At 36.8% G+C, this 24,505-nt stretch overlaps 1 protein-coding gene across 12 annotated transcripts in view; it reads left to right on the plus strand.

Annotated features, from left to right (window-relative positions):
- Nucleotides 1-24,505, plus strand: part of LOC147834296 (uncharacterized) — a 340,821-nt gene that overhangs the window by 174,324 nt on the left and 141,992 nt on the right. For 2 of the 12 annotated variants that reach the window (XR_015506369.1, XM_087279747.1), the window contains one exon: nt 13,942-14,341. The exons of the other annotated variants lie outside the window; for them this stretch is intronic. The gene's annotated coding sequence lies outside the window, so the exon portion shown is untranslated. Of the gene's footprint in view, nt 1-13,941; nt 14,342-24,505 lie in introns of those variants that run through there. 12 annotated transcript variants of the gene reach the window in all.

Raw genomic sequence — 24,505 nt, forward strand, 5'->3', positions numbered from 1 at the left:
TGTGTGTGTGTGTGTGTGTGTGTGTGTGTGTGTGTGTGTGTGTGTGTGTGTGTGTGTGTGTGTGTGTGTGTGTGTGTGTGTGTGTGTGTGTGTGTGTGTGTGTGTGTGTGTGTAAAAAATAATAAATATTCTAATAAAATAAAGCAAAGCAAAGCACTGTTACCTCACAGCCAGAAGGTTGCTGGTTTGAGTCCCTGGTGGGCCAGTTGGCATCTCTGTGTAGAGATTGCTTGTTCTCTTGCATGTTCTCCCCCATGTTGGTGTTGGTTTCCTTCTGCTTTCCCCCACAGTCCAAAGACATAGGTCAATTGTGTAAGCTAAATTGGCCATAGTGTATGTGTGTGAATGTGGGAATGTATGGATGTTTTCCAGTACTTGGTAGCTGGAAGGGCATCTGCTGTGTAAAACATATGCTGGGTAAGCTGGTAGTTTTGAAGAGGAATGAATGAACCTAAACAAAATAAAATGAAATAAAATAAAATAAAATAAAATAAAATAAAAAGTAAAATAAATTTTAATAAAATTGTAGTTTAGTAGTAAAATAAAACAGACTATTAAAATGCAAACTATACTCTATAAAAATATTGCTTTCAGTTTTGTAGAACCAAGTTAAGACTAAGGACTATGTTAGTAAAACCTTCATAGTCGTCTCAACTTACATTAGTCAAACTGACCAAAAATATTAAGTTAAAGTTTGTACACTGTAAAAACATATCTGTAACTGAACTGTTTCCTTATTTTGTGATTCACAAGGGTTTTACAATTATTTACAAGTGTGAATTGCATTATGGGATGTTGACCTCTGCTCTGTTGACTTACGATGTTGAAAATTCAACTCTACAGTGACTTTTAATGACATTTTAGTAGTTTGAAATAATGTAAAGTATAAGAAATAATATATAAAGGGTTCATATGCAAAAACTATTAAATGCTGTCTGAAATTTCCAATAAAAATAAGCATTATTTTTAGCCTCCTTTGTTTATGCTGAGTTATTTGACTTTAAAGACCATAAAAAGAACATATTATTTGCCATGAATGTGAAATTTTTGAACCTATACACTGGAGCCTGATAAAAATGCTCGTTTTAGAAGAAAATTTCAGACGGCATTTAGAGGTTTTTGCATCTGAACTCTTCATATAGAGAAATAAATCTGTAAAATAACAGAAAATGTACTGGTAGTTTATTAGAAGGTTTTTGCACACCAACCCAGACAATATATAACTTAAAACTACAAAAAATGATAATAACTAATTTAACTGTTTTCTAGCTAGTAAAGTGTTCAGTTTTTCCACTTACAAAGTCCGTCATGTAAATAGCAAATGCGCCATGGCGCGATCCAATTGAGTCTTAAAGGGAATGGGTGATGAGACTCTGATTGGTTTAATGCATGTTATACTCAAAACACATCCATAACTCATTAAGAGAATAAGCACAACCCTGTTAGACTATGCACCGTGGCTCAGAGCGTATTTTTTTCATCTTTGAAATAGCTAAGGTTGTTTCGGACACGCCCTAATGCTTTTGTGCAACGCGCTTTAGACTTTGCTCCTATCATTAAAATAGAGTCCAAACTAATCAATATTAGTTAGAGTAACACACAAAAAAAGTTTGACTTTTTGTTTTTTTGCGAAGTTGCATTAGAAAAGAAGTAATATTAACAAAATAAAAAATAACATTTTACAAAATAAACAAATAAAAATTCAAAAATGTGTAAATCATATGATAAATATATTGCTCACCCTCAGGGCCGGAGTGGGACTGCTTTTCAGCCCTGGAATTTCAAGCCTCAGACCGGCCCACCTCAGTTCACGACTGACTATATTAAAATAAGGACATTTCCATTTCAGTTTCTAATTACAATATCACGTCTTTTTTAAGAAAACAGCTGCTTTAGAACTTCAAATGTTCAACAACTCTAACAGTATTATATGTCTTAACATTAAAAATGAGAAGAAAAAAAAAAAAAACATACTCAGACGAGAATCAAACCCCGATCGGCAGCATCATAATCTAACGTGCTAAGCACTGGACCACAGCAGTTGTGGTTAAAAACCAGTAATTTGCAGGCTACTTATATATAAACAGAGCAGAGCTACGGTAAAATAATGAACAAGAAGACTGGTCAAATAAATAAATTAATTTAAAAAGTGTGACTGCTGAGAGCAACAGATTCTGAAGCTAGGGACACCGGCCCTCGCGGCCAAAAAACGGACCGGCCCACCGGGAATTCTCCCGGTCCTCCCGATTAGCCAATCCGGGCCTGCTCACCCTCAACTAATGTAACCTCTGAAAAAAACTACTGTTAATATAACCCTGCTGCGTGTAAGAAAATAGTTATGTAAGTTTTCTTTTTTGCTATGTATTGCTTTAATGCACCATCCAATGTTCTAGTGTTGCATGAATATTAAATAGCATGTTACATCATGTTCATGTCTGCGAGACTATAGAGAAACTGAGGAGAAATAAAGGCAGAAAATTAAGCCGAGCGGGCTGGACTGACGACACTCTTGGCTTACTTTCAAATATTTTATTTTCAACATTTCTGCTACAACAACAACTTTCTGCTGTATTTTGGGCCTAATTAGTACATTTTCTTAAGGATAAGAGGATATTTTGATATGTACAAAGTGCATAATTAATATACCCAGAAAGTTAAATGTCCTGTGGGTGTTAAGTGTTAATTGCCTTGGCAAATTAACATACCCGCCCGAGCACCTCACTTCCTGAAAATTGCTGAAATACACACTGTCTACTCGGAGACAGGGAGAGAAATATTTTAAGCCTCAATGTCCAGGCAGGCAATCAGTGTGTGCTGGAAAAACATTGCTCTATATAGATTATATTGTCTGTTAAGTCATTATTATTATTATTATTATTATAATTATTATTATTATTATTATTTAGCCAATTATGACTCATTCCAGAACTGCGGGTACAAACATTTGTCATTCATTTTCCTAAAGCTGGACTGACATAAAACAAATGAATAATTTTCAGTAAACTGAATACATTATTAACATACAGTAAAACAATGCTAAATGCCAAAATGAGATGCACAGAAAAAAAAATTATTCATAATTTTAGCATTTTTTTGTATTTTGTGATTCATGTTTTTGTTTTATTTCCCCCGTTTATTTATGCTTTTGAGTTGCAATATGGGACCTCAATCTTTCTTTCAAAAGTGGGGTAAGGGACTTTTATTATTAATATTTTAAAATGATATATTGTCTGTGTTGGTGGTGTAATCTGTTACAAAAACCTTGTAATAAACTGCCAGGACATTTTCTGTTATTTTACAGACTTATTTCTTTATATATTATTTCTTATACATTACAGTATATTATTTCAAACCACTAAAATGCAAATAAAAGTCGCTTTGTATATCTGTAGAGATGAATTTTCAAAATCAAATGTCGACAGAGCAGAGACCAACATCCCATAATGCAATTCACAACCTTAAATAAATAAACAAACAAACAAAACATGCTTGTGATTTCAATAGTAAACAAAAAATGCCACAGTAAAAAAAATCTGTAACCTGATTAACAGTAAGTTTGCTTAAAGAGCCCCTATTATGCATTATAAAAGGTCATATTTGGGTTTTGGGGGTCTCCAATAACAGGCTGATATACATGCAAGGTCAAAAAAAAAAAAAAAAATTTGTTAATTATTCCCATATGATTCGTTCAACAATTAATTTGTTCCCAAACCACTCCTTAGCGCAATGCTAATTTGCGCTGATTGGTCCGATGACCCAGTCAGAGTGTATAGCTGTGTTTCAAATGGTACACTATGCACTCATGCACTATGTACTTATGCACACACTCAATAGCATTGTTTATGAATGTAGTGTTGTCCCAAATGGAGCACTAATGTTTTTTTTTTTTTTACTAAGCGGAATTTCAACCCATTTCCCTGATGACATTTGACGGTTGCCAAATTACTAAAATAAATGACCAAACTATCAAATGATACCTGCCATGAGTATAACCGCATTCACTATCGGGATTCGCTATAATCACTCTCATGGGAAAATTTTGCTCTCTTCATCCAAATACATAAAGTTATCCAGCATGTGCGCACATTCTGCTACGTGAACAAACCTGCGGCCATTGAGTGTGTGAAGAGTCCATCAATCCACACCTTATTTTGCCGGCTGAATGAGTGTATCATCCGGGTAAATAAAATGCACTTATTATTTTTAGAGTTTTCAGTGTGAATAATCTTAGACTATTTATACTAAAAAATGGCGTAGAATAGTGCATAAGTATGCGATTTGGGATGCAGCTTATGTGTGAACCCAATGCAGGAGTGCATTAAAGCAGTGCAGTTAAACACCAGCATATTGCTCTATTCCTAACCATGACACATGTCAGTATTCATCCACACAGCGTAAAAAGCTGAACTATTTTGAAACTTGACTGCCGCACGTTTGTAGGAAAAGTGGCCATAGCAACAAACAGCAGAGGATCACAAGCTCACAAATGCATTTAAATCCATAAATAAAGCATCACACATCACGTTTTTAATGTGTTTTAGACCCGATATGAGACTATAAAGAGTTAACCAGATACAGTACAAGCCACTTGGAGCAGTTACAAGTAACACAACACAATTAAATGCATAATTTGCAAGCTAGAGAAAACAAGGAGGCAACCATTTTAATCGCACTTACTTACACTTGTGAAATGGAGGAAGAAACTGATCCATGAACTGTGTACTGTTAAGTTCCTGTCAAGCTCTGACAAAGTCCCATGCATCAATAGTCTTTTCTGATCCTTCCTTTAACAAACGGCCGACAAATGCCACTTTGTAAGCATGTAGATTTTTGTAGCACTCGTCAGAAAATTGATGGGAACACAGCGCAAGGCTGGGGCTAAAATGATGAGGTATTTTTTAGTGATGGGTCGTTCATGAACGATTCGTTCTTTTCAATTCGATTCGAATCTTCAATATGACTCGGGAACTACGAGTCCTCTCAGGGAATGATTCGTTCATCCGCGTGTGCGCACATTTGTGCAGGTAGTATCGTTAATTTTAAGTCTTTATCACATTGGCAGAAGCCAATCATATGCGTTTAGAGCCGGAAAAAGAATTGATCCGCTCACCTCTCGAGTCCTCTATTGGGTCTGAGTCACTCGCTCATCACGAGCCAATCATATGCGTTTAGAGCCGGAAAAAGTTTTGATCCGTTCATCTCTCGAGTCCTCTGTATTGTCTGAGTCACTCGTTCCTCACGGGCCAATCAAATGCGTTTAGTGCCGGAAAAAGAATTGATCCGCTCACCTCTCGAGTCCTCTATTGGGTCTGAGTCACTCGCTCATCACGAGCCAATCATATGCGTTTAGAGCCGGAAAAAGTTTTGATCCGTTCATCTCTCGAGTCCTCTATTGGGTCTGAGTTACTCGTTCCTCACGGGCCAATCAAATGCGTTTAGTGCCGGAAAAAGAATTGATCCGCTCACCTCTCGAGTTCTCTATCGGGTCTGAGTCACTCATTCATCACGGGCCAATCATACGCGTTTAGAGCCGGAAAATGAATTGATTCATTCATCTCTCGAGTTCTCTATCGGGTCTGAGTCATTCGTTCCTCACGGGCCAATCATACGCGTTTAGAGCCGGGAAAAGAATTGAATCGTTCATCTCTCGAGTCCTTAGGTTTGAGTTATTCTGTCACGTGATGAATTAACGATCATGGCTCCTATCGGGTTAGACTGTGCATTGATTAAGATTATATGTGACTGTCAGTGTAACGTGAATGAACCCCTGACATTTGAAGACATGATGAGCTGAGCAAAGAGACAAAAATGCCTACATAGACAAAAGAGCAGGTAAACATTGAATTATTATTTTCTCCTTGTTATATTCTACTTATGACTTATTTGCCGTGCAATCAACCTTTTGGGCTAGGTGTAGATGTGTTTGAAAGCAATTCGTAACATTTTAATAATATTTTGGCAAATTGAACCAAATGAACGAAATGACTCGAAAAAAGATTTGTTCATCTTGTTGAACGAGACTCAAAGATCCGAGTCAGTAAAATGATCCGAACTTCCCATCACTAGTATTTTTTTGCAAAAATAAACTTCAACCACTGACTCTTCTCAGCCTCATGTTTAAGTAGGGAAAATAACACTAACTTTTCCTCACACTTCTGAGCACAATGTCTATCCAAGTTTATTCAACCGGGATCTGCTAAAGTGTTTGTCTTCTTCTTTTTCCTTCTACAGTGTTTGTAGGTGGGGCCGGGGGTTTAAATTTTCCCAGGTCTGTGCGTGCAACAAATAGGCAGGGCTTGAGTTCTGTATCGACATCACACTGACACGGCGAAAAGACTCGTTACACACAACGATTCATTGAAACCACTATGATTCGACTCTAGGCGTCGCAATGGCGCAGTAGGTAGTGCTGTCACCTCACAGCAAGAAGGTTGCTGGTTTAAGCCTCGGCTGGGTCAGTTGGCGTTTCTGTGTGGAGTTTGCATGTTCTCCCTGTGTTCGTGTGGGTTTCCTCTGGGTGCTCCAGTTTCCCCCACAGTCCAAACACATGCGGTACAGGTGAATTGGGTAGGCTAAATTGTCTGTAATGTATGAGTGTGAATGAGTGTGTATGGATAATGAAGGGACTAAGCCGAAAAGAGAATGAATGAATGAATGATTTGATTATAATAGATGAATCAGTAGTTTTAAAAATGGCACACTTTCAGATTTAAACCTTAGCTGGATATTTCAATTCACTTAGAGCTGTGTTGCACACAACATGGAAGGTCATTTTCAAAAACCCATAATAGGGGCTCTTTAATATAATATAAGCCAAACCTGGTCCATAGTAACCCCCCCTGGAATCCTGGAACAGAGACAAATCTTAGCAGGTTTAAATAAATAACTGTAAAGTTGGTTTTTCCCTGACGATTCTTTTTTTTTTTTTTTTTTTTTTTTAATAACCATATAGTTGTGTTTTTGTTTATGTAAAAAAGGATAAGGTGTGTAGATGTTAGTACTTCAAAACATTGGTGTATTAACAGTATAAATTAATGAAATACACGTTTACCATAAAATGACAGTTTTTTTACGGTTTGTACTATATTGTTGATGATAAAATGCTGACAACAACAGATGCTGTTTTTTAATTTTAATTTGTACCATAAATTTCATGTATTCTTTTCTAGCAATGTACTGACAAAAAAAGCAAAACAATTTTAATATCGGAAATAATTGTCTTGTAAATTACTGTCAAAATTGTTGGCATGATCCTATAATGAATCTGTTTTTCTGCATTGTTATGGCGTACTTGTATCCTCAGCTGGTAGAGTGCAGTGTTTTTAATCTCTAAAGGGGATTTGCTATACACTCACTGGCCCCTTTATTAGGTACACCTTATTGAGATCTAGTGACTGTGGAGGTCATTTGAGTACAGGGAACTCAATGTCATGCTCAAGAAACCAGTCTGAGATGATTCAAGCTTTATGTCATGGCAAGTTATTCTGCTGGAAGTAGCAATCAGAAGATGGGTACAATGGTCTTAAATAGATGGACATGGTCAGCAACAATACTCAGGCAGGTTGTGGCATTGATGCGATGCTTAATTGGTAGTAATTGTGTCAAGAAAATTTCCCCCACACCATTACACCACCACCACCAGCCTGAACCGTTGATACAAGGCAGAATGGATCTATGCTTTCATGTTGTTGATGCCAAATTCTGACTCTACCATTCGAATGTTGCAACAGAAATCGAGACTCCTCAGACTAGGCAACGTTTTTCCAGTCTTCTGTTGTTCAATTTCTTTTAACATGTGTCAATTGTAGCCTTAGTTTCCTGTTCTTAGCTGACAGAAGTGTCACTCAGTGTGGTCTTCTGCTGCTATAGACCATCCGCCTCAAGATTCGATGTGTTGTGCATTCAGAGATGCTCTTCTGCAGACCTCGGTTGTAACGATTGGGCATTTGAGCTACTGTTGCCTTTTTTATCAGCTGGAACCAGTCTGGCAATTTTATTCTGACCTCTGGCATCAACAAGGCATTTGAACTGCAGCAGATCGTCTACATGCGCAAACACACTGAGTTGCTGCCATGTGATTGGCTGATTAGAAATTTGCATTACCTAATAAAGTGGCCGGTGAGTGTATAATTACATAAGTCCATCTTCTTCTTCCTTAACCGAATGCTGGGACTTTCATAGTGAGCGATTCCTCTTTTTCGCACATTTTTACATGTCCTCCATCCCTTCTAATTTTACCCCCCAAAACAATCAATGAGAAAATGCTATTAGAAAGATAATTTGCAGTAGAGGCACATTTTCTCTAAAGTAGCAGTTCATCTTGAAACTGTGACTGCAGACATTTACTGTGTTTATTACAGCAAACCTCCAGAGCCACTTCTCTCTATAAACCTGTTATCCGACTGTGATTTCATGTGTGTGGGGGAGTCTGCAGGATTGAAATGGACATGTTGAGGCTCAGTCAACCAGATGATTCGTCACTCACACACACACACACACACACACACACACACACACACACACACACACACACACACACGCACACACACTTGTTTGGTTTACAAAATCTCTCAGTAATGATTGATTTAATCATTGTGATTTGAGTCATTTCCAAAAAAATAAAAAATAAATAAAATAAATAAATAAATATATATATATATATATATATATATATATATATATATATATATATATATATATATATATATATATATATATATATATATATATATATAATAAAAGTCCCTATGAGAACAGAATGTACTGGTATTTCTATACTTGTGTGGACATTTGGTCCTCACAATGTAAGGAATTCAAGGCACACGCTCACACACTCAATAACTCACTCACTCACACTCATTCCCTCACTTTGACTCCCACACACACACACACACACACACACACACACACACACACACACACACACACACACACACACATACACACACCCTCACACCCACAGGTGTCCATCTGCTCCAGGCTCAGTGTGGCTCCAGCTCTGCCTGAATTAGCAGCTCAGGCGTGGGGAAGCTGCAGGCTGCAGGCGCTGTGAGGTGATAACAAGGTGGTAACAAGGTGTAAGGTTTGTGAGGGTCCAGTCCAGCTCTGCCTGCGATGTGACACCGCACATCATTTTAAATCAACATTGGTGGCATAAACCGCGGAGCGCAGACATTGTGTTTCCCGGCTTCTGACACTGGTGGGGGTTGAGGATGTCGTGGTGGAGGGTTTATTAAGGGCTGCTCTCCATGTCCACCGCTAAATTTGTAATGTTTGCGGAAGTGGCACTGAGGCATCAGCGATGTCCACTCTAATTGACGTTCCTTCTGAGCCAAAACTGTTTCTATAGGCTGAAAGCTTCAACCACCAGAGGAGAAATATATGATAGCCTGCATATGTACTGTTGTTGACTAAATAGGTTTGTAAAAGAAAATCAAAACCATCAAATTAATGTTCAGCCTTAATTTGGCTATTGATTGGTGTGTTTGATAATAATAATAATAATAATGATAATAATAATAATAGTAATAATAATAAAAAAAATAATAATAATATTCTCATTAAAATAATAATAAAATCTAATGGTTTTTAAGTCTACAGGAGAGTAAAGTAAAAATTTGTAAAAGTGAAAAAAGTAGATTATTTGTGTGTCTTTTTTTTTTTTTTTTTTTAAACTTTGTAGGTTTAACTGGGGTGTTTTTTCTTTGTTAATGAACGGCTACACGTCTTTTTATTAAACATTTCAACAGTAAATTGGTGCTATAACTTTCTCGGCCCTATCATACACCCGGCGCAATAAGGCACAAGACGTGCATGGCATGATTTATTGCTATTTTTAGACCAGCACAACAGTAATTTTCACGTTTTGCGCCATGTTGTGTGCCACGATTAATTAGCAAATCCACTTGTGCCACTTTGTGAGCTCATGGGTGTGCCGGTCTAAAAAGGAGATGTGTTAAGGTGCATTGTTAGGGGCTTTTTTCAGTTTATTCATGCCAATCTGCATATATATATATATATATATATATATATATATATATATATATATATATATATATATATATATATATATATATGTTATTATATAATAATGTAATAAAATTATATTATGATATTATATAATAAAAATATATATATAATACATTATATAATTATATAATTATTATATAAAATTATATAATAATATTTAATTAATAATGTTATTATTATTAGCAGTATTATTTATTATATGCATATTTAAATTTGTTTTAATAAAAACAAAACCCTGCTAGATTTTGGAGGCGTATGCATCACTATATGGGGTGTAAGAATAGGACATGGGTTTGGATATAAACCACACTTCGTTATTATTGTTCATTTAATCATTTGCTGGAAAAAGAAAAGAATTTAGAAATAGTTTTGAAAGAAATCTTTGTGCTTAACAAACAAAATTAAATATGGATGTCTTAAGTGGAGTGCATACAATACCGTTTCCTTCACAAAGTGAAGAAGTAAAGAGTAAAAGTAAAGTAAAGAGAAAGTAAAAAGGCCAAATGGAGGAGGCTTGTTTTTTATCCTCGCACTGCAGATGGTCTGTTTAACTGTTTTCTCGGTAGTAAAGCATTCAGTTTCTACACCTACAAAGTCCATATAAATAGTAATTGTAAAAAAGTACCATATAAATAAAAAGTTACCATATAAATAGTAATTGACCCATGGCATGACTCAACTGACTCTTAAAGGGATTTGGAGATGAGACAAAAACACCCAAAACTCATTAAAAGAATAAGCACAACCCTGTTTAACCATGCGCCAGGGTGCACATTTTATTTTTCTGTCCCTAAAATAGCAAAAGTGTATTCGGACATGCCCTTAATGCTTTTGCATTATGCGCTTTAGATTTTACACCCAGATAGTTAAAATAGAGCTCTATTTTAATATATCTCCAAGATTGCAATGTAATGTTCTAAATTATTTAATTTAGACAATTACAATCTATAAAGTATAGGCAGTACACATACGATGCAGTAGCATTGTATAAAGCGTGTTATGATAAAGCATGTTTAATTATTGCACTATTTTAAGTGTATGTAAATGGAGTCGATTCCAGAATCAATTGCACTTACTCCAAAAATAGGAGTTGAGAATTGGAGTCAACTCCAAAAAAACATGGAACCAAACACAACTGGTAAAAAAGTTAAAAAAAAAAATAAAATAAAATAAAAAGAATGATGATCGTTATATGAAACTAAGTTTTTTTATTGCAAAATGATAAATTTTTATTTTAATTACTTTGATTTATTTTTTATATTATTTGATTGCATATATTATTAATTATAAAAGATAATTAAAATAAAATTTATATTATTATCATTGCTATAATTATCATTATTAGTCAGCGGCATGGTGGCTCAGTGGTTAGCACTGTCGCCAAGAAGGTTGCTGGTTCGAGTCATTCTGTATGGAGTTTGCATGTTCTCCCCGTGTTTGTGTGGGTTTCCTCCGGGTGCTCCGGTTTCCCCCATAGTCCAGAACATGTGCTATAAGTGAATCGAATAAACTAATTTGACTGTAGTGTAAAATAAAATTAAATTAAATTTATTAAAATAAAATTAAATATAAAATGCTCTGGTTTCCCCCCAGTCCAAAGACATGCGCTATAGGGAAATTGGGTAAGCTAATTTAAAAATAGTTTCCCCCAAGCTCCCCCAAAATAGTTTCTCCAGTTTCCCCCACGAGTCCAAAGACATGCGGTACAGGAATTCATTTATTTTATTTATTATTATTATTATTATTATTATTATTATTATTATTATTATTATTTTGTATTATTAATATTATTATTATTACTACTACCTTTTTTTTTCCTTGCTTTTTATTCTGTATATTATTTTTTCATGCACTAAAAACTGTAATAATGGCTGAAAATTCAGCTTAGTATATTCTGCTCTCTGAGAGCGTTTTCTGACTTCTCTTTGATGTTCAGCCGAAGTTGTGGCCCGACTGTGAAACTTTGCCACTAAAAGTTTGTGACCCATTGATAATTAATGAAATCCTCTGCCCGATTAGAATGTGTCATTGATGAGGCAGCTGTCAGTGAAAAAAATAAATCCTATTCATGACACACAGAAGAAGAATTCACAGAAAAGACCGAGAAAATGAGATGGATGTGTATGTGGCTCCTCGTTAGAGACGGAAACACAAGGGGCCACTCCTCTCTCTCTGTGTCTCTGTCTGTCTGTTTCTCTCCGTCGACAGTCGTCTGATTGTCAGGCAGTGCAGAGGGCGACTCTCAGCTCTCGACTGCATATAAAAACTGACTCGCTGAGAGCTTTGGGGAAATGGGCTGCACACTCTTGAGGAAAGCAATGTTTTTCTCCTCTTACATGAGTTGTGCTGCAGCTCGGAGTGAAAGGAACTCATCTCCTGATTGTCTGTTTGGTGACGCAGACTGAAAGGGTGAGAATAGGGGCATATATGTCATGGTTTGGGGTCTCAGACGGTACCATAACATAAGACTCATCCTAGCATTTTCTCTCAAAAATTAAGGTATGAGAGTTGTCTTAGGGGTGCATTTGTGCCTAAAGGGTCCATTGGAACCTAAGAGGTACTGTTTTAAAATAGGAATCATTTTTTTATTATTATTTTTGTCTCTTTTTCTTTTAATTAAACAATTATTTGTATTGGTCATGTAAGGGTCATATATTAACTGAACTTCTACTGTTCTGTATGAGTGCTGTTCATACTAATTAGCATTTTTGCAGAAGTAGATAGATGCGGGTCCAAAATTAAATTCAGCTCTGCAGAAACTTCCTGTCTAAAAAGAGGTGTTAAAACTGAACACAGAACACAGAAAGTTGTATGCTTTTTTGTTGTGCAGAGAATTCGTAGAAAAAGAGGAAGTATGTCTAAGGTGCAGCCAATGGAGGACTGAATAATTACTGACAAATGACGTTTCACCAAAACTCCACCTGTTAATATCAGTTGTGTATATATGCTGGATGCTGTATATATGCTGGATAAATGTATGTTAGTTGCAAACCTCTTGAATGTAATTCTTGTATTGCATTGGGGTAACATAACCCAGAGCTCTGTCATCAAATTTTTCATTTGTATCTAATAAATTACTAATATTTTTGGCATTGAAGAAAACACTCTCCAGACCTTTTCTTATTGAACATGCATGGAATTGGCTTGATATTCCAACAGTACGTATTAGCAGTGTTGGGGAAAATTACTTTTGAAAAGTAAAGCAGTACAATATTGAGTTAACACAAAAGTAATTAGTTGCATTACTTAGTGAAGGTTATTTATAAACTAATTTCAAGAGGATCACGTACTTATGAATGATCATAGCTAATCATGCATTAGCCAAATTATAATTTACCAATTAGACAATTCCTAAGTCTCCATAAATAATTTCCATTGCTTTAAAAAATCCCCCTTCTTCCCCTACTCCTCCTCCTTTCTGGGTGGCATGGCAGCCTTGTGGTTAGCACTGTTGCCCCACAGCAAGAACATCACTGATTCTAGTCCTTACCAAGCCAGTCAATGTTTCTGTGCGGAGTTTACATGTTCTCCCTTTGATCACATGGGTTTCTACCAAGTCGCCTGGTTTCCTTCCACGATCCAAAAACATGCAACTAAAGTTAAGTGACTAATCTAAAATGTCACAATAAACATGCTCCTAAGTAGTTATCTAACCCTAAACCAATCTTTAATTGCACACTAGATTCAAACAGTCGTAGTTCTCAAGATCTACCTGAGCTCAAACCCCCCTCTCGCCCTGCAAATGGGAGGGAGCCTCAGGCTCAAGGATCTTATGAGCTCAGGACTCTCTCCTGGGACAGCATGCCAAACAAGCTTTATAATCAATCAGCTAAGTGTGAACACTTGAAGTTACTTTTTATGGTAAGTAATAAGTTACGTTACTTTTAAGGTACTTTTGCCTTTTTCTTTCAGATGAGACTTTAAAAACCAAGGTCCTGACTCTCTGTGATCATTAAAAACTCCATGGGGCTTCTCGAAAAGAGTACGGTTGTAACCCCGGTGTCCTGGTCAAATTCCCTCCATCGGCCCCTACAAATCATGACCTCCCAATCATCCCCATCCACCAAATTGGCTCTGTCACTGTCTCTCCTCTGTCTTGGATGTATGGCCACACACAATAAATGCGCTGTATAAATACTGATTACATTACTTTTTATTACCTAGTTGTGGCTTGATCTTTTCCAAAACTTGTTTTTTTTTTTTTTTTTTTTAAGGAATATGTTTGTTACTGTTGTACTATTTGTACTGTTCGTTGAGACAATTCCCTTTTCCTTTTCTTCAATGCATTTAACATAATAAACACATTCTCTCATCGACTGTGTGATTCATTGTGACTGCTTTAATTTTAATTCTGCTGTTTATTTTTTAAAAGCTAATTAATTAAACAAAAAAGTGGCTCGCGTTACATTTTCAAAAAAGTAACTCCAATGTTATTACTTCTATTTTAAAAGTAATGCATTACTTGTTACTTAGAAAAGTAATATTAATACGTAACTCGCGCTACTTGCGTTACACTTGAAGGTTCAGGACACCCTGTGGTACTTTTTTTTTAAATGTTATAAGATTTGTGTGTGTTGAGCATAAGTTAAGACAACGTTAGCATCTGTCAGCCTTAATTGTGGGAAAACTGGATAATTTGGAGCTTTTGCCTGCGAATTTCGTCTTCCGGGTTTAAACAAATTTTTAGGGCAGGATCAAAATTGGTGACGTAGTGCACATCCACTAGTGGAGTGATGACGAGTCGGTTTCTCAATATTATTCATAGCAGAGTTTTCTTATCCTATGAGAAGACCCTGCTTCCTAATTATTTGCGAGAGTAATGCAAGTAATGCACGTGCTTTCCGAAATGCAAGGCAGACATGTCAAGCTGTGAGACCCAGTCTTTGGGTGAGACTGCATCCGCACATGGCACTGGTTGTATGTGTTTGTTTCCATGATACATAGGGCTTGTTGCATGTTTGTCCCCGCAATGCTGTCAGGGCCGATACAGCAAAGCTGTTTGTGTGAAGAAAGCATTTTTTTCAGGAGAGCTGTATGAGAATGGTGGACTTTGACTTTTATCAGTTGAGTTTGTTACCATTCAGACACATTGCCTATCCATGGTGCCATGTTTGCACATGTTTAAAATCTTTAGGTTTTCAGTAAGGTTAATGGTTGAAATAGATGGGGCTAGAGACCTGCTGTACTGCTATCCATTGTGTCTGCATTCAGACCTGGGGATTCAGGATGAGAGAGGTCCGCCTCATTTATAGTGTCTATATAAACACAATTGTCTTTATAATGACATAAAAAAATTGTGGTTATGTGTATATAAAATTACAAAAAAAACCTATGTAGCAGGGCATTGAATTACTTACTGTTTTTTTTTTTTTTTTTGCATTTAACCTTGTAAACTTTAAAATTATTGGTCTCCTAACGGTTTGTGTCTCATTTTGTGAGGCAACTGACAACTTGTTGTCTCCCCTCTTTTTACCCTGCTCTGCCAGCCACCCCCCCTCTGCTCAGAGTGCTCCACACCCATCATAAAGCATTTTTTTTTTAAGTCTGAGGTAGACTTAAACCAAAAGAAAAATGTTTATTGCCCCTTTAATGCTGTGTTCACACCAGACGTGGAGCGCGTGGATAAAGCGCGTGAACATTTGAGTTTACTTGCTTCATTCGCGCGTCAACCCCCGCTTCATTCGCGCGTCAAATCTGCTTCAATCGCATGTCAAATTCACTTCAAAACAGACGCGGATTCGCGTGATGGGCAGGGCTTCTGTCTGCCCGGTGACTCTAGCTTCAAAGCTAAATGGCTAACATGGATTTTATTAAGAAAATAACAGTGTTAATGTGCTTTATGGAGACTGAAAAACAGCGTTGATATGTTTAGGGTCGTGTCTGAGTCCACTGCATCCTTTCAGATGTGCATCCAGCTCTGTGAGCTCATAAACTCCTCACGAAACTGAACCTGGGTGACGGAGACTTTCAGCGATGCCTCTGAGTGAGCCAAGCCCAGTTTGATGACTTGTTGTCGGTGTCGCCTGGAGGATTTCCCCCGGGACACCATCAACAGGTTCTACATCACAATCACACCCCCACAAGAGCAAGCTTCTGATTGGTTAATGCGGCGCAAATGTCCCCTGAAGTTCAGATTTTTGAACTCGAGAGATTCGCGCAAAACGCTCGTTAAGCGCGTCAAACGCGCAAAACGCTCAGTTCGCCCCGCGCCATTCGCGCAATTCGCATCATTTGCGCCATGCCATTCGCGTGTATCGCAGCGCAGGATGTCTATTCGCGCGTTTGCATTGACTCAACATGTAAATCACTCGCGCTTGACCCGCGTTCCGCGTCTGGTGTGAACGCAACATAACACTGCATATTAGTACCTATACAATTAAAGATGTACACTTTAATACTTTTTGGGTACCAATTTGGATTCTACAACTGCAAATTTGTAGCTTTTGAAATTACTACCATAGTTAAAATTCTCCTTTATTTCTGAAACCTATCCACATGAACATGGGTAAAACCACACAATTCTATGAATTATGAATTTTTTCAATTGTCCACAAAAAAATGAAGTATTGGGGGACTGAAACCGAAACTTTTTTTTAAAGCCAGGGTGAAGATTCTCTGAAACTCTAAATACTACAGTGTGTTCATGCACTACATGTCCACCTCATGACATCAGTGTGCGTTCTGGTTTCTCCTTTCTGATTGGCCAACATGGTTGGGTTCGCACAAAATTTAAAACCTTTGCAACAAACGCATCACACTCTGGGTTGTTCACACTACTGGAAAGTAATCCTATTCTGTTCTCACATTTGAATTGACCTGTATGCTTTTTCTTGAGGTCTTCCTAAAGATAAGCGTGTTTGATCAAGGTTGCAGCTGAACTCTGCAGGAAGGTAGATCTCCAGGAACAGGATTGGGCACCCCTGGTTTAGGTGTATGGAGGTGTCCCAACAATAACAGACCAGTGTGCAAGCAAATCATTAATTCATAAACGCTTCAAATATTTACAACCACTAATGCCACATCAATCTCCTACAGAATCTGAATCTGCTAAAGCTTTTTCAGTAATGCGTTCCAGTATGTATCAGATGTTCAGTCGGTTGGGTTTGGTTAACAGTTGGGTTTAGTGAAGAGCACTACATCCAAATCCTGCAAATCCACTAAGCTGAATTACTAAGAGGCCGTTGTGAAAGTAAACAACAGAAACAAAGAGGGAATGACTGCCTAAGATCTAAATTGTTAAAGGAATGAATCTTGCCTGCATGTTTAAGGCAGTAACCTTATATTAAAGCTGCTGAAAGGGTTATTTGGCAGTTCACTGGACAAATGAATTGCTCTGCACAATAGCTGTACAGTTTTCTAAATAAAGATTCTTGCCTGTTAAAAGGTGAAAGGGTGAAACTTAATGTTCTTTGTCCTTTCAGAACATGTTAAAAACAATTAGAGGTTACAGTGCATCATGCTTTAATTTGCCAGCAATTGAAATGCCTGTTCTTAATGTGCCATTCAGAAGTGTGGAAGACATCATATCTAGAAAATCTGATTATCATGATTCACATGTTGTAGACTTTTCACTTTTAAATATATGTAATTCTCTTGTTAAATGTTCTTATATTAAACTTAAGAAATAAAAATGTTAATTAACAACAACAGTAACAACAACAACAATAATAATAATAGTAATGATAACCTACTACTTCTAAATTAAAATTTACGTTAGCTATTTGTATTACGATTTATTTTTGTGTCAGTTTGCACTTATTATTTATTAACTGATACAAATATAAATATTATTTTGTATTTACATACAAAATAAAAGAATCCATTTAATAATAAAATGCATTATTGATTAATCTTTTATTTATTTACCATTTTATTTTATTTTATTTTATTTTCATTTTCTTTTCGGCTTAGTCTCTTTATGAATCTGGGGTCACCACAGCTGAATGAACCGCCAACTTATCCAGCATATGTTTTTTACGCAGCAGATGCCCTTCCAGCTGCAACCCATCTCTAGGGAACACACATACACACTCATTCACACACACACACACACACACAGAGGACAATTTTAGCTTACCCAATTCACCTGTGCCACATGTCTTTGGACTTGTGGGGGAAACCAGAGCACCCGGATCAAACTTACGCGAACACGGGGAGAACATGCACACACCACACAGAAATGCCAGCTGACCCAGCCGAGGCTCGAACCAGCAACCTTCTTGCTGTGAGGTGACAACACTACCTACAGTGCCACCGCGTCACCTTTATTTTATTTTATTTTCCTTCGGCTTAGTCCTTTATTTATCAGGGGTTGTGACAGTGGAATGAACTGCCTATTTTTTTATTGATGTTTTATTTTAATGTTTCATTTTTTTTTTTTATTAGTTCGTATAGTCAGGTGTGTCAGCCTCTGCACATTTACATACCAAATAACAATATTTTAAGACCATATTGATTAATCATACAGAGAAAGTATACATATATATATATAATGAACCCTCAGATTGTGCTTTGGACATTGTTGACTCTTCAATTTATCGAAGAACTGAAAAAAAAAAAATATTTGGAGTAAGAGTATGCTGAACAAATAATAGCAGTTTTAGATGGATTGCTGATGTCAAATGTTTGCTGTTAAAACAAACAACATAAAAATTATTCCTACAAAGGCGATCCCAACAATACTTTGACTGTTTCATATGCCAATTCAAAGGCAAACAAAAATGATTTATGAAAAAATCTGTGAATAAAAATTTTAAATGTGCTTTTCATTTACCAACCTTTTTAAAATATTAAGAGGTTGATTAATCATTGTACAGAGATGATGGCAATTTTACCCAAAACACAATCAACAATTAGAGCGTTTTGTTCTGACTTTTTTTCGGCATTAAAATGTTTAAACAGTAAGAGGTCATCTTCAAGACAAGATTTTCTTCATCAAATATAAACAAGATATATACAAATATACAAAAAAAAAAAACATTATATTTTATACCTCCTCATGAACATTAGAAGTAGAGATGAACAAAATGGCAGCTAAAACTTGTTCAGAGAAAAGCTGTTGTGAAGTATAATTGTGAAGGGATTAATCGAAAAGGCCTGTCAATGGAGGGTTTGCAAATAAATATCATGCTCTTGTGTAAAAGCATTGTGTAGACATTTTAAAATATTTTATTTTGATACAAGTTGTGGCTGCTGTATTTTGTAATTTATTTTGATACACTTAAATGTAAGGTATTTGGTATTTTATTTTAAAATACTTATTATTGTATTTTTTGCCAACCTTACCCTATGGATTTGTGTGCCAAAAATCCTGTAAACCGCTCGCATTCTCCTGAAACGAACCTTTAAAATGCATGATTTCCCTCTCACCTGAGCAGACTGCTGACTTATATTTATATATCAGGTCAGGATTGTTTGTCATCTGGCTGACTTTCTCCCTATCCATCTTTTGAAATTGTCGTTGGTTACTCAGCGTCGAGTCTGTGCAGTTCAATTATGCCCGGGGTTTTGAGCCAATTCCCCTTTTAGAGAACAATATTATCCATATGATCTCCAAGGGTCACATTAATGAAGACAGGCAAAATAATGAATTTATTTTAATGGAGTTCTCTACATTTTTCTCCTTCAGAAATGGGCGTTTCATACAAGATTTAATGAATGTGTCTTAATGGTGTGCCAGGAGTGTATTGATTAAGGAAACTCAGGGATTTCAATGAGTCAGACGTTTGCGTGGACGGCAGGAAACAGTTCTGCCGAGTTGTTGAGCATTTTGATTTGCCAAAACACGCTGATCTCTCATTATCTTTCCTGCCACTGAGATTTAAAGTGGTTCTCTTTATCTCTTACTTGATGAGGATAATACTAATAATTCCATGCATTTATATAGCGCTTTCCTGGACACTCAAAGTTACACATTTTTGAGGGGAATCTGCAGCATCGACCTGGATAATGTGACAGCAGCCATATTGGTGGAGTGGAGACAGAGTGATGAAGCCAAATATGATATGGGGATGATTAGGAGGCCAGTGGGCAAATTTGGCCAGGATGCCAAGGTTAAATGCCTACTCTTCTTCGAAGGACATCTTGGGATTTTTAATGACCGCAAAGTCAGGACCTCGGTTTAACGAAAGATGGTGCTCAATGGGCAGTATTTTGTTCACATCAATATACTGGGGCGTTGGGTCCCACACAGACCGCAGGTTGAGAATCCCCTGCTAGTCTCACTAACACTTCTGGCAGCAACAAAGCTTTCCCATGTGGTCTCCCAGCCAGATAATGACCAGGCGCAGCCCTGCTTAGCTTCTGTGGGCGTATGAGTACGCATTATGGCTGCATTTTATCTTTAAAACAAGTGCTCCGGGGCAGTATGACGCCGTTCCTTTTCACACTTACCAGCTGACCGCTTATGGATGTGTGTATGGACGGCTTTTCCACTGTTACCAGTTTGTCCAGTGGCTCGCTATGTTCATCGGGGGACTTGAGATGCAGGGAGGAGTAAACCATGACAGGGTTCGATTCAGGCAAGGATTGGTTCTCGGAAGCGGGTAAGACATAAACAGAAGCCAGAAATTAAAATAAACTAGTAAATAATAGGGTGAGAATATGGTAAAATCTGAAAATGTGGTAAAAATCTGACAAGGGCTTTTTTCATCTGGATTTCTTTTTAAAACTGTCGGTTGGGTTTAGGGAAGTGGGTGGGCGGGACTATCAGTGCTTTTGAAAACACAATTGATTGGCTTTAGAGAAGGAGGAGGGTGGGTCAGTCGATCAGTCAGTCAGTTGAGAGCATCCTCTGGTGGATTTGCACAAGAACATGGCACTCGAGAAAGAAATTTGAGACTTCAAAAAGCCTACACATCACTACACCCTGGTGGATTTGCGAAAACCAAAACCAAAAAAATAATAATAATAAATCGTAGCTTATGGGACATATTTGGCTCTCTCCAGGAATGTATATAGCGGTATGTTTTCAGAATGAGCCAGGGTTGTTAATCTGGCACTGGTCTTCAAAAGAAAGATAGCTTAAAACTGTTAAAAACCAACCGTCAATCCCTGTACTATAACTAAGCTTCAGATTATTTTCATACAGCTATTATTATTTTATGTCTGGTATGATCCACACAAACAAAGGTTTAATTGATTAATTAATTGATTAGTAATTAATTAATATGCAGTATTCAGAGACAAGTTGAATCTTATATATCCAGATGCACATTTTGCTGTTGAATATTGAATATTTTTCATTAAATTTTAAATACTCTCAGTAAAATGTTGATAAAGATTCCTTTAACACATTTAAACCTGACTGTCGACATATTAAATATAACATAAAATGGGTCAAACAAACTCATTTACATAACAAATGTCCCTGGTCTTATTGTGCACATATTTACTGTACCTTTGTGAATGTGGGGAAAATTTACATGCATGCATACATAAAAGATAATATATTCAGATGAGTTTAGATGAAAAATCCTCTTAGTGTCTGAAATTTAGGTAACACTTTACAATAAGGTTCATTAGAAAGTGCATTTACTAACATGAACTAATCATGAACAACACATGTACAGCATTTATTAATCATAATTGAACATTTACTAATGCATTATTAACATTCAAGTCCATGCTTGTTAACATTAGTTAATGCACCATGAGTTCATATGAACTAACAATGAACAACTGTATTTTCATCAACTAATGTTAACTAACATGAACAAATACAGTAGTAGATGTATTGTTCATTGTTTGTTTATCTTAGTAAATGCATTAACATTAACTAATGAACCTTATTGTAAAGTGTGACCGAAATTTCTATCCGCACTAAACAGTTTCTTCAGCCTCCTTTGTTTATGTTTTCTTATTTGACTTTAAAGACCATGCAAAGAACTTATCCTTTGCCATAAAAGTTAAAATTACTCAACCTATATACAGAAGTCTGATAAAAATGTTAAAAATTTCTGACAGCATTTAGAGGTTTTTGCATTTAAACTCCTCATATATGCGTAGCTTACTTTACCTTGCCCTTGGGAATAAAGGTACCAAAACGTTTAGTGTCACTTTTTTATCCAATAGGTTCACATCGGTACATTAAGGTACAATTTTGTAATCTTTAAGACACGGGTGTCAAACTCAGTTCCAAAAGGGCCGCAGCTCTGCACAGTTTAGTTCCAACCCTAATTAAACACACCTGATCAAACTAATTGAGTCCTTCAGGCTTGTTTGAAACCTACAGGTAAGTGTGTTGGAGCAGGGTTGGAACTAAACTGTGCAGGGCTTCGGCCCTCCAGGAATTGAGTTTGACACCCCTGCTTTATTACAAATTACACTTTTGTCATTTTTAGGAACAAATATGCACCTTAAGGGTACAAATGTGAGCCTTTTAAGTACAATGGTTTGCCTTTCAAAAAGTACCGCCCCAGTACTTTTATTTCGAAGAATGCAACTTGGACCATCTTTGTTGACCATGTACTTTTGGTTGGATTGAGATCTGGCGTGAGTCTGATATTATTAAAGCTTTGTATGAAAGTTTTTTTTTTCTTTTTATCCTGCTTGAAGTAGCCAACACATGGGAACATAAGTGAAAATAAAAAGATAAATATGGTCAGAAATAACATGCAGGTCAACTATGATGTTTAAACAGTGCTCACTAATGCCGAGTTCAGACTGCATGATTTTAGCCTCGATTTTGACTCGCAGACAGATAAATCGTCAACAAATGCATGAAATCACGGTAAAACGGTGCTCATTCACGCGAGTAACAGTCACATGTTAACTATCAAAGACGCAATCTGAGAAGATCGCTGATAAATCGCCAACACCCGTGAGCATGCTAAGTATCTGGAGTCTGTTTGATGTATCATCTGAGCAATACCAGAACCGGGTCGAATAAGAAAAAAAAAATGCTAATTCCATTCAATTAAAATGGAGCAAAATAAGTAAATTTTCTACCCCACTAAAAGCCTCTTTCTCAATATGTAGTTAATAACAAAAGACATATTACTTGACCTTGCGTTGTTTCCATGTCAGTCTTGCGTGTGTTTGGTTGAGATGTAGTTTAGGCAAGGTTGTTGGCGATTCTTCCTATTTTAAAGTCATGCAGTGTGAAAGCTCCTGTCATCGATGCAGCAGTGTAAATAAAGCATCTAAGAAGCGTTACCTCATACACTTTAAAAACACCTGTGACACAACTTCTTTGAAAATCATGCAGTCTGAACTCAGCATTAGGGGTCAAAGTTAGCTGAGAAAATATCCCTCACACCTTTACACCACCAGCAGTCTGAACTGTTGACATACAGTAGGAGTAGAGTGGATCTATGATTTCACGTTGTTTACTCCATATTCTGACCCTACAATTCAAAGGTCACAGCGGAAACTGAGGCTCATTAGACAGGGCGATCTTTTGCCAGTCCTCTGCTGTCCAGTTTTGGTGTGTTTGTGTAAATTGGACCCTCAGTTTGCTGTTTTCCAGGTATATATATATTTCACTGCAGCCTGGAGACCTACAAATTAGATGAACTTATGCTGCGGGCAGGTTGGGCTGTGGCTAGAAGTGTTATAGCTACATGCCACATCAATATAGTGTAATTTTAGTGACACTGTGTCACAACAGTGTTTTTTCATGACTGTAAAGGGCAGGTTTAAGCTTGAGGTAGGTGTAGATGTTAATAAACACAATAGGTTACTGTTAGAGACTTAGGGTTGGAGTAATAATAGATTGGACCCCCTGTCTCCCATGTACAAGACATTCAAAATAAATCAATTGAAAGTCCCAGGAGGATTACATGGAGTTCAATCCTCAGCAATTTGGAGCTGGCTCTGACCTATGTTTTACCTAATTCATGTTTTTAGCTGTCACCACTGTGCTGCTCTTCTGCTGCTGTAGCTTATCTGCTTCAAGGTTTTTACGCGTTGTACATTCAGAGGTTTGGTCTTTGTTGTCGCAAATGGATATTTTTCCTGACCACATCTGTATACAAAATCACACCCTATACCCTCATTCGCTATTCTCTATTTTAGTCCACTACTTTAATCCACTTAAGGGAGTGAATGAAAACAAGTGAGTGTATTCAAGCACACAGTGCACCGGAATGGATGCTGTTTTGTTTGTGCTTTACTTCACACTTAGTGAGCTTTCTATTAGTAATTGAACAAAATATTTAGATTTCTGTCATGCACACATGAATTTTACAACTACATAATAATTTATTCAGAAACATACACAGATCGAATTCTACTGTTGATGCCATCGTGTTTCCAGACGTGTAGTTTAATCCAGTTCTCCACTTAGTGTACTTCTATTTAAACTCATTATAGCGGTTCAATGTGCGATTGATTGAGTGCAATTCAGAATATCCACTATGGTTTCAGACACCACTACAAATGGCTGCTCCCTCAAAAAATAAATAAAAAATAAAAAACAATCAAACCTACCTACAAGAACTCCCAAAATACATCCCCTAACTCATTAATCTGTTAA

This window comes from Danio rerio, chromosome 13 (assembly GCF_052040795.2).
Source record: "Danio rerio strain M-AB ecotype USA chromosome 13, GRCz13ab, whole genome shotgun sequence".
Lineage (NCBI taxonomy): Eukaryota > Metazoa > Chordata > Actinopteri > Cypriniformes > Danionidae > Danio > Danio rerio.